Source organism: Amblyomma mixtum, chromosome 5, assembly GCF_055824585.1.
Source record: "Amblyomma mixtum isolate Tamu chromosome 5, ASM5582458v1, whole genome shotgun sequence".
Lineage (NCBI taxonomy): Eukaryota > Metazoa > Arthropoda > Arachnida > Ixodida > Ixodidae > Amblyomma > Amblyomma mixtum.
In genome coordinates, this window is record NC_143016.1 from 203630701 (window position 1) to 203641055 (window position 10355).

The 10355-nt window shown below is 56.3% G+C and overlaps 1 pseudogene; it reads right to left on the bottom strand.

Moving 5' to 3' along the window:
- Positions 1-6927: 6927 nt before the first annotated feature.
- Positions 6928-9235, bottom strand: LOC149345450 (uncharacterized; annotated as a pseudogene).
- Between the last annotated feature and the right edge of the window lie 1120 nt (positions 9236-10355).

Consider the following 10355-nt stretch of genomic DNA (forward strand, 5'->3'; position numbering starts at 1 on the left):
GATGCCCAGTGCTGCTCGCTTGTTGTCACCTGGCTCCGCAGTTAAAGGCATCACGGAAATCGATCACGTCTTTTTTTTTGTTATGTGACGGTGAACATAGTAAAACGGTGACGCGAGTAGCACCTTTATTACAGCGCTGGCCAGTTCCGAAGTGCCCTCAGCTGCAGCATCGATGCGAAATAGTTAGGCTTAGCGACGACTACGGCAGCGAGGGAGCAGCGCAGCTCGTCGCCCGGCGTGGCCGCGGGCGACGTCGTTGCCGAAAGCTCGATTGTCCGTGGACGGTGTCATTGCCAAAAGCTCGACTGTCCCGCCGATTAGTTCAGCGGCTTGCGACTCGCAGTCGCAAGGCTGGACAATCGAGCAGCGAGCGACTTGCCTGCGCGTCGTCTGCCACTTTTTTCGTGGATGGTAGGGACAGACTCACTGGCTCTCCGAAGAGCGCGGCCGCATACTCGCGTGTTCGCGGTAAGAGTGGATCACCGTGTATATACGCTTTGGTTTTTACATTACGGCCTTCGTACTACCTCCTTTTTGCTTCGCCGAGACCGCGTCTGTCAGCGCGAAGATTGCGCCTCGCGCGACTCTCCCGTCGCGCGTGCACACAAAGCTAGCAGGGCGTCTGCTACGGCGCCGCCCCGAGTTTCCGCTGCTCGCCGCTGCGGCGCTGGCGTCGCGCTCCCAAACTTGAGCTTGGGTTCCCTATTCCCTGCGCTCCCTGTGCTGCTCGCGGAAGTCCCGCCCTCCCGGAAAATTTCTCCTCGCGGCTGCTCGACAGTCGCCCCCCAGCCTCCAGAGAAGCTGGTCGCGCCGGCGGCCGGGCTCTCGCCCGCTGCCCGCAACGTGCTCGCGCTGCCAAGGACGCCACGCGCGGCACCCCCCGTCGCAGCTCCAGTGTGGGTGTCGACCCCAAGACCTTCCTGCGGCACCTGGAGAACAGCGCTAACTTCCTGCTTGCTGCGCATCGCCAGAAGCAGCGGCTATTGGTAGCGGCCTCCTCCCTCAAGGTGCCCAAGGGGCCCAGGCCCCGCAGCCCCTCCCCACCAACCAAGGAGGCTGCCTTTTCACCAGCGGTCACCCGCCAGCGCTCGAGGGCAGCCGACTTCCTGAAGGATGCCAGGCCTGCTGCCCAGCCACCCCACAAGAAAGGCAAGGGAGGAAAGGGTGCCCGCCCCCCTCCACTAAAGGGGACAGTGGCACCCAGCCACACACCATCCCCGGAGCCCGCACAGCAAGCTATGAAGGCTCAGGAGGAGCCCACCACTGCACTGCCCCCCCCCCCTCCCCTCCTCGTCGGGGCTCTTGGTAGAGCCTCCTGCAACAGCCTCCTCCTCCCAGGCCTCCAACCCGCCAGCAGTCATGAAGGAGGTTCCTGTCAACGTGGGGCAAGACACCACCTGCCCGCCAGTGGGGGATTCCCCACCAACGCCTTCCCTGGCCACCACCCTCACAGGGCAACAAGACCCCCACCCTGCCACTCACCAGGGAGACCAAGAGGGGCCGTGGAGTCTACAGCAGACAAAGAAAAAACGCCGTGGACCACGCCGCCTGCAGCTACAGCCCGAGCATCGTGCTAACATCACGGGCACGGTGCTCTTCCGGCCCCGGGCATCCAAGGGTGCCTTTGCGGGCCAATGCCGCTTCGCCATAGCACAGGAGGCATGTGCGCACTCTGGGGTCGTCTCAGTGCGTGTAAATGAGCGACGCAACATTGTCGCCGTGGACGCGGGCTCCACAGAGTGCCTGGCCGAGCTCCTTCAAAAGTCCTCCGTGGCAGGCATCGAGGTCCGGGCCCGCAGGGCGGCAGACAAAAACACGTCCTTCGGCTTCGTCCATGGGGTGCCTGCGGACATACCAGACGAGGAGCTGCCCTGGAGGCCCCAACACCCATCCTGGCAGTCCACCGGGGACAGGGCACGACCCTCCACATCCGGTTTGACGCTCCGGTCCCGCCTCCCCACGTGGCCCTCTACAAGTTGCGGTTACCTGTCCGCCCCGCACGACCACGGCCCATCCAGTGTGGCCGATGCGGCCGCCTGGACCACGTGACGGCCAGCTGCCGGGAGACGCCAAGATGCAGGTGGTGTGGCAAACCACACTCCACGGATCGATGCAGCGCTACGGAGCCCCGCTGCACCAACTGTGGTGGCCAACACCCTGCCAACTACCCCTCCTGTCCCCGCTGGCAGGAGGAAAGGCAGGTCGCCGTGGCGGCCTCTCGAGAGCCTGTCTCACGGAGGGCTATTCGAGCACAGATCCGGGCCGATCCAGAACAACGGACCTATGCCCAGGCCCTCACCTCCAGGCCACCAGGGGCGGCCCCTTCCATTCCCGCCCCAGCAGAGCCCGCTGCCTGCCCATCCCCTCCTCCCCAGAGCAGTCCATCCGCACTGAGCAGCCAACTGGAGGAGCTCACTAAGACCCTGGCAGCCACTCTCCAGGCACTCACGAGGCTGCTCCCGGCAGTCCCCCTGCAACCACCCAGCTTGGCTCAGGGGCCGCAGCAACCGCAGAACCACCATGACCAGGATGACCCCCAGGCCACGGGTCCTCCAATGGAACTGCCGAGCGCTCCGCCCCCGCCTCGCTGAGCTCAATGACCGTCTCCTGCTGGAGGAGTATGATGTCCTGGCGCTCCAGGAGGTCTACCTGCCAAGGGACAAGCTCCATCTACCAGGCTTCATGGGCTATGGCAGCAAAACATCCTGCCTACCTGCACGGCTGACCCATGCCTGGTGGAGGACCACCCCCCGGGACTAAAGTCACTGGAACTGTGTGACTTTACTCGGGACCATCCCGGGCAGCCATCTTCGTCCGCCGGACCTTGGCCCAGGCAGAGATTCTGGTGAGTGATGCGGTAGTGGCCCCCATGGAGCTCGTCTGTGTGAGGGTGAGGCTGGGTCGAGTTGACACAGCTGTGGCAAGTGTATATGTGCGTCCCAAGACCCCTTGGGATGCCGAATCCTTGCCGCAGCTGGTCGGTCTCTTTGGCGGCGACTGCTTGCTCTGCGGGGACTTCAACGCGGCACACCCGCGGTGGGGATCCCGCAGGGCGGACCGCCGCGGCCGTGACCTAGTTGCGGCTCTCCGTGGCACAGGGCTCCATGTTCTGAACACTGGGGTCCCCACGTTTGTCCGTAGAGGGGTCGTCCGAACGTGCATAGATCTCTCAATTGGGTCTACGCGCTGTGTTTATGGATGGCATCCCTCTCCGGACACGTGGGGTTCGGACCACTACCCCATCACTCTGGCGCCAAAGCCGGGGAAGAGAGTGGACGGACGGCAAGTTCAGGGACCTCCTCCGCAACTTCCAAGAGCAGGACGACATCCTGGCGCACGTGGCGCGTTGTGCTGAGGCAGCCACCATCTGCTGCGAGGTGCCGCCCAACCAGCCTGTCCCAGACCTTCACCTCCTCCAGCTGAGGGCTCAACGTCGGCAGGCGGAGCGCAGGGCCCTCCGTACGGACAGGCCCGAGCACTGGACGGCACACAACCGCCTGGGTGCGACCTGCCGTCGGACCCACAACCGGCGCCGCAGAGAATCCTGCGAGGGGATATGCGCCTCCTTGGTGGCTGCGAGGGGCAGTGCCAGAGCCTGGCGCCTCTTCCGGGCACTCCTGGAGCCTGTGGTACAACGCGCGCCCTACCTGGCCATCGCAGTGGCAGGGGGGCTCACCTACCAGTGGCTGGCTGACAAGCTGGCAGAGGCCCTCCTCCCACGGGAGCCCCCTCCATCCGGGCTCTACCCCAGGCGGACCAGGGACCAGGGTGCAGGTGGACGCCAGGCAGCGGACATCGAGGCACTCTGCTCCACCCCTCTCACGAGGGCGGAGCTCGCCACCGCTCTGCAGCACACGAAGCGCCGCAGTGCCCCTGGTCCTGACGGCATCACGTACCAGATGCTGCGGAATCTGGACGATGCCATGCAGGCCAGACTCCTCCAGACCTTCAACGAGGTCTGGACAACGGGATGCCTACCGGAGGCCTGGCGCATGGCACTTGTGGTCCCGGTGCTCAAGGCCGGTAAGCCGCCAACGGACCTGAAATCCTACCGGCCTGTCTCCCTGACCTCAGCCCCGGGGAAGCTCCTGGAGTCCGTGGCCTTGGCAAGGCTGGAGTAGATCGCCGGGGCCACGGGCTACCTGCCCGAGCAGCAGTCGGGGTTCCGAAGACATCGCTGCACGGCAGATGCCATTGCCGACGTCACCTCCAGCCTCGAGGAGGCACGTCACTCCCGCCAGGTGGTCTGCCTTGCACTCCTGGAGGTGCAGGGCGCGTTCGACAACGTCACGCACGAGGCAATCCTCGAGGCTGTCGACTGCCTTGGTGTGTCCGGCAACCTCCGGGAGTACGTCCGAGGATTCTTCAGCAACCGCTCCAGCTGCATCCGGGTGGGAGGAGCCACCAGCGCACCCCAGCCGCTCACGAGAGGAGTTCCCCAGGGCATCGTGCTGAGCCCCATGCTCTTCAACCTGGTGATGGCGGAGCTTCCCCGCTGCCTTCCGGAGGGTCTGCGCCTCCCTGTCCGCATCGCCATCTACGCGGACGACCTTGCAGGGAAGACAGCCCTGAGCACTGCGGGACGGGAGCTACCGTGGCGGCACTCCTGCCGATACCTGGGCCTGCTCATTGACCGCCACCTCACGTGGCAGCCTGCGGTCAAGGCATTCACGAGGCAGGCATCCCGGGTCCGTGGCGCCATCCGGAGGCTCCTGGCGGGCGGGAGAGGCATCACCCCACGCATGGGCCTTCAGTTCCACCAGGCCATGGCAGGGGCGCAATTCCTTTACGCCCTCCCCCTCATCCAGCTCACCACCAGGCAGCAGCTGACCATCGAACGCTGCCAGAGGGCCGCCATCCGCCTGTGCCTTGGCCTCCCACGGGGTTCCCAGGTCCCTGCGACGCTGACAGAGGCCGGGGTATGGCCCATGGAGCTTCAGGCTCAGAGGGCAGCACTCCGCCACGTGGGGCGGCTCCACTTTGCCCCAGACGGACGTCCCCTCCTGGAACGCCTCCTCAGCTGCCCCCACTCACACATGGGGAAGACCGCCATTGCCTTTGAACAACTGGTGGGGGGGGGGGCAGCCAGAGCACCTACCTACCCCTCCACGGCCTGACCAGGGACATCAGTTCCGGGTCCTCCTGCCAGCACGAGGGGCCAGGCCAACACCACCTAGACTCTTTTTAAGGCCTCTCCACGTTTGCGTGACGTCACCGCACTGCGACGGCCCAGTAGATTCGGCTTCCGCGCTCGCACGCATTTCGCGCTTTTCAGAGTGCTGATTATGTCTCTCGAAAAGAAAATTACTTTTTTTTAAATCGTGTTTTGCTTGCCCGCAACCTAACGGTACGTTTTTTTGTTCTTGTTTATTTCAAAGTATAAGCAGTTACATTTTGGCAGACTGATTTCATATCAAAGCGCGCCTTTCGCATGTGTGAAGATACGTTCGTAATATTTTTTTTTATTTATAATGAACAATGCAGAGGACTTTCAGAAGTCGTACTTTATTTTCAGATGAGAAACACGATCAGTAGCAGTAGGAGGTAAGGAAACTGTTGCAGCACTGAATCATAAAATGCAATAAGTGAAGATAACAGCAGAAAAGCTGTAAACAGAAAGCAAACACAAGAAAAGATGGAGAATATACATTAATACAACGCAAAACTGGTTCAGAAAGTTAATAAAAACTAACAAACACAGTCACAAGCACACACGGTAGTCAATTCTTCAATGTCTTCAATTTTCTTTCTTTTTCTTTTGCTACCTTTTCAACTAACATTTTTTCTTTTGCAAAGGTTATTTAGAAGCGTGTTTGCAGCTGCACTTAGGACATAGTGCATTACCAACTGCGGAGTGTGCCCATTCTCACACACATCAAAGTCAATGCCGTCGTTTATCACATCATGTGTGAGTGCCAAGAGAGCCTCTTTTTGATTTGGTAGTGCAAGAAATTGTGTCGCATGCTGTTCGCTTCTCAGTTTGTCAAGAACTATCTCAGCAGTAAGAACAGCATTTACTATGGCAGGCTGTGGAAACTTGAGACCACCACGAGTCATGGCCTGGACTAATTCCCCACCTTCTACTTCAATGTCATCTTCTAGCATTAAATTTTCTTTGCAAGCCATGCATGACAGCTTTTTGAACGCAGCGTGGGCACAATAGCCAGCAACGTAAGTGGTTGCTGGGAGATTTGGCGCCTTCTTCGCATAATCGTTGTCCGTTACCTCAATGTCAAACACTTCAAGTATTGCATCGTTTACTGCCACCACATCTGTTGCAGCCTCAAACTCCGGGAACTCTAGAATGTTCTGCAGACGAAGCTTTCGCTCCGACTCGTAGACTTGTCTTATAGAAATGTGGTATTGCGCACCGGAGAGTTGGCGGTACTTGCCGAACCTCTCTTCCAAACAATCAGTCTGAAACTTTCCTAAAAGTACATACTTAAAGTTCATTTCCTCTAGGCAATACCTGGTTACCTTTACTAAGGTGTCTGTCGTGAGTCGGAGCGCACTGTGAGTCTCTCTCGTAAGTATGCCTGCGTCAAATTTGAGAGACTGCCACAGATCTAGCCACTCTACTATACTTAACAGAAACTGGACCTGTGGACTTGACACTGATGTAATCGGTGACTGCAGCTCATCACGAAGTCGAATTCCCTTGTTGCATGTCTTTACATTTACAATGTTCCACCACTTTGTTATTGTTTCAAGGAACTCTGCAGTGCCAGACACATGATCGAGATCAAGTCTGGGCCCACATGCTCGCAGAGCTGCTGCCGTAGACGGGCTGAAAATCCTTAGTGCGAGCTTGACATTCTGTCGCTCCATATTCGATGGGTTCAGAGATTTAGATGAAAGCGTTGGTGCTGATTTAATCAGCTGACCCTGTTCTTTAGAGTGAAGTTCTCGAAGTGTTTTAAATGAAGCTGTAAGTATAGGTGGGTTTATGCTAGGTCCTGTGGGGCTAGGAAAGAACATGCATGTTCCAGCATTTCGCTGATTAATCCAGTTATTCCTGACGCATTTTATTAAGTGTACAGGGTCAATCAGAAAAAACAGAGGACGTTTGGAGTCTGCAGGGTGTGGATACACACTCTTAAGTTTGCAGGGGGCCCCAAAAAGTGATATTGTTTTCCGGTTGATTGAGTTATTGTCAGTTATGACTGCGATTATACGCAACCCAACATGCTCTAGCTGAGTAATGATGCTATGCAGAATAGTGTGAAGCTGCTGTGCGTTGATGCGCTCTACTGGCAGTATGTGCACAACATTCTTCTGACGCGAAAGCAAGCTTTGCATCATAAAAACATGGGCTGTTTTTGCTGCATTAGGGCTATTGGAAGCTGCACCAACAACTGCTCCTCCCTTATAATCAAAATAAGGCTGCAGGTGGATTTCGTCCATCATGAGTACTACAATTTTTTCATGCTCCTTCATTGCTGCGACAAGCTTCTTTGCATAAGATAGGAAAGAAGTGCTTTGCTGCTCAGCTGCCGGGCTTACGTTGTAGGAGTTACATATACGACGTATTGTAGACTGATGGGGTAGTCTAAGGTTTCCGGAACTACGAAGGAACCTATAAGCATGCGGAGAAACTGTAAATAAAATGCTTGAGAATACCAGCAACTCTGCAGAATACCGGGATGACCTGCTATGCTTGACAAGAAGAAGAGAAACTTGCTCTTTAAAAAAACTAACTGCATTGAGTTGTTCAACATCTGCCACTTCACAATTTGAGGCATCTTCAAGCAGGGAAAGTGACAACTTAAGCAAACCATCAATTTTTTCTTCGTGCTTAGACAACAACTTTCCGTGAAACGACTCTACAGCATCCAGCAGATCTGTCAAGCCACGGATATCATGTACTTTGTGAGGGATAGTATCTGTGCCATCAATCGTAGTCAGCTGCACATTTCGGTAATGAACTTTCACCATGAGGTCCTCTAAGACCGTGACTGACGACAAAACACAAGGGACGTCATCAACAGCAAGATTGAGAAAAACGACGCAGGCAGGTCGAGAAATAACATTCCAAAATTCAGAAAGCTTGATTTGAGGAAGGCACTCCAGTAGAACTTGGAAAGTGTCAATCTTGTTCTTTGCTTCTTCCTCCTCGTGTGTCTGCAGTGACATGGCGATGGCATCTCGTAAAGAAGCTTCTTCAAGACGCATCCTCTTTTCAGCGGGTGCTTCTCGGGACGTAGTGGCGGGCGCGGAAAGGTACGCTGGACAGTTCGGGAATACACTGGGAATGGCGTCGGAGCTGAGACGAGCGATCTTCAGTTTTGCCTCGACGACATTGCCCGTTTTTGAGTCCACGTACTTAGTAGTAGTCCGAATGTCTGACTCTTTAAAGTGCCGCTCGCAGACCTGCAAAGCCCAGCGCAGATAAGGTCAGCATATTTAAGATGATTAATTCCATGGGTGCAATAGCAATTAGCGCAGTGAAATATTTCATCTTTAGAATATTTCCAACTCGCCTAGCCACTAGGCCATGTTGTAGCGCATTATGTACACACAGCTACGTCGCGGAATAAATATCACGATTTTTTGACTTACCACTGAGCGCTTTCCGGGTTCGAAATCAGCACGTGGAATGGCTTTCAACCATCGCCTCCTTCTGTCAGCATCAGCTGGGAAAGTGAAGACGCGCACAGGCTTTTCTCCATCGTAATTCCCGCGGCAGCCGGGAACACAACAGTGTCCTGGCATTTTAACAAATGGCCCAGGAACTGTCACACGCACACACCACTTTCACAGACGTTTCCCAGGATTGCACTTCGAGTATTCACAGCTGGCAAGGAAGCTTCAGCAAACGACAAAGAAAGAAATAACAGCGGAGGAACAGCATGTAACACACGTGCAGCACATGTTCAAGCACGACGGTAATGATGTTTACAGCAATCGCGATGTCTCCTTTCAAATGATTGCTTTCAAGAATTTACAAGAAAAACTGCATAAAGTAAGCTTTTAAAAATTAGACAGTTTCTAGAAATGCGAACGAAGATTTTTACATCGAACGAAATATTTTTCATGTCTTCTAACAGTCAAATTCTTTATCTTCAATTTTTTATACGCAAATACGCCTCGGAGTACTCTGCTCTTGAACGGTTTGAAACAGCGCGGGAGGAGAACGGCGGCAGCGGCCGCCAGGAGGTGCTGCCGCAGCGGTCAGTCGTGGCTGCTCCCGCCGTCGTAGTGCGGTGACGTCACGCGTCGGAGGAGGAATCGTGGAGAGGCCTTAAAAAAAGTCTAGGTGGTGTTGGCCAGGCCCAAGCGCCAGACACCTGCGGTCGGCCTCCGTCAGGAGGTAGCGGAAACCATGGAGGAGGACCTGGCTGGCTGCACGCAGTTGTTCACGGACGGCTCCGTCCTGAAGGGGGCCTGCCCATCTTGTGGGGACGCCTTCGTCCCCTGCGTTCACTTTCCCGCACTGCACCCCACTGTTGTTAGCTGCCCCCGAAAAGCACTACCTTTAGTTTGGTTACTCTAGCTAACAGGGGAGGGCGCTCGCGTCGCAGCGACAGCAGCGCCACGGATGGCGTGTTTGGTCGCTCGCGCGCAGGGGAAGGCTAGCTCTCTTCTCTCTGGGATCGGGAAGCGAGCAGACGTTTCGCTCGCAGCTTCGCTCTTCGTCGACGGGCGCCTCTCGGTCGGAACTTACTCCCGCCGAGCCCGTCCCGCTCGACCTCGGAGTTCCCTTTGCCCTACCGTGGGCGGACGTTCGCTCGTAGCCGTGCTGGTGAGTCGGACATCCTAGATTCCTCAGTGTATTTTGTTGCTAGCTGGCGTTATTGTTGCTATAGCAATAAATGCCTTGTTTGTGTCAGCCAGTGTGTCGTTCCTTTGTTCCCGTAGAGCACGGCCCGCCGTGGTCGGCGTGCGCTCAGTAGCGTACGCGACCACGGGGTGGGGTCAGCGCGGTTTTGAACTGAGTCAGCCGCGCTTAAACGGGGAATACGTATTTATCCCCCCCATTTAAACCCCACATCTGGCGCCCAACGTGGGGCCTGCTCTTGGAACATTGGACGACAGTCTGTTCGGTTCGAGGAACGCTCTTTGTCCGGACTTGACAAGTGCTAGGCCTAGAGTGAATTTTGATCGCTAGGACCTGCGGCATGCTTTCTTGAGTGCGAGGTGTATTGCGCTGCAGCATGTTTGAACTTTTCGACATGCTCAGCATGTTTTTTTTTGTGAAGTTTTCTTCCTGGAGTTTCTTCAAGAACCACTTGGTCCGCATCGAGGGAGCGCGAGGCCTAGCGCCCGCGGAGTTGCCGAGCCCGAAGCGAGTGAGTACGGAAGCCGCGTGGGTGGCCCGAGTTTTCTGTATATATTTTCTCGCTGTCTCTTTTTCG